General features: G+C 36.1%; 1 non-coding gene across 1 annotated transcript; it reads right to left on the bottom strand.

Annotated features, from left to right (window-relative positions):
* Positions 1-224: 224 nt before the first annotated feature.
* Positions 225-331, bottom strand: LOC139865508 (small nucleolar RNA R71). The gene has a single exon (XR_011765024.1). It is a non-coding gene; the product is annotated as a small nucleolar RNA R71 (small nucleolar RNA).
* Between the last annotated feature and the right edge of the window lie 459 nt (positions 332-790).

Below are 790 nucleotides of genomic sequence, written 5' to 3'. Positions count from 1 at the left end.
CGAAGGAAGATCCAAATGAACATCTTCGTACCTTTAATAGGATCTACACACTATTTAAAATAAGAGAAGTGGAAGATGAACAGATATATCTCATGTTATTTCCCTGAACTTTAAAGGGAGAAGCCAAAGATTGGTTGGAATCGTTACCTGAAGGGGCGATTGATACATGGGACGTTATAGTTGAAAAATTTCTTAAACAATTCTTTCCGGCATCTAAAGCCTTAAGACTTCAAGGAGAAATTGTTACGTTCACACAGAAACCGAATGAAACTCTATATGAGGCGTGGAAAAGATTTGGAAAGTTATTGAGAGGATGTCCGCAACATGGTTTAGACACTTGTCAAATAGTACAAATATTCTACCAAGGATGCGACATCACTACAAGAAAAGACATAGATATAGCAGCTGGTGGTTCTATTATATAGAAAACCGAAACTGATGCTTATAAAATTATTGATAACACTGCTTCCCACTTACATGAGTGGCACCAAGAAAAAGATATCGTTAGATCATCTAAAGCAGCTAGAGCCAATTCTAGCCATGACTTAGATTCCATTTCTGCAAAGATAGATGCTGTCGAGAGACGAATGGAAAAGATGACTAAGGATATACACTCAATACGAATTAGTTGTGAGCAGTGTGGAGGACCACATTTGACAAAAGATTGTCTCAGTATTGAAATAACAATGGAACAAAGAGAGAATATTTCATACATAAACCAAAGGCCTGGAAATAATTATCAGAATAATTATCAACCGCCAAGACCAATTTACAATCAAAACCAGAATTA

The sequence above is a fragment of the Rutidosis leptorrhynchoides genome, chromosome 8 (assembly GCF_046630445.1).
Source record: "Rutidosis leptorrhynchoides isolate AG116_Rl617_1_P2 chromosome 8, CSIRO_AGI_Rlap_v1, whole genome shotgun sequence".
In the NCBI taxonomy this organism is placed as follows: domain Eukaryota; kingdom Viridiplantae; phylum Streptophyta; class Magnoliopsida; order Asterales; family Asteraceae; genus Rutidosis; species Rutidosis leptorrhynchoides.
Note: the sequence above shows the minus strand (reverse complement) of the source record. Positions and strands in the feature narration are given on the sequence as shown.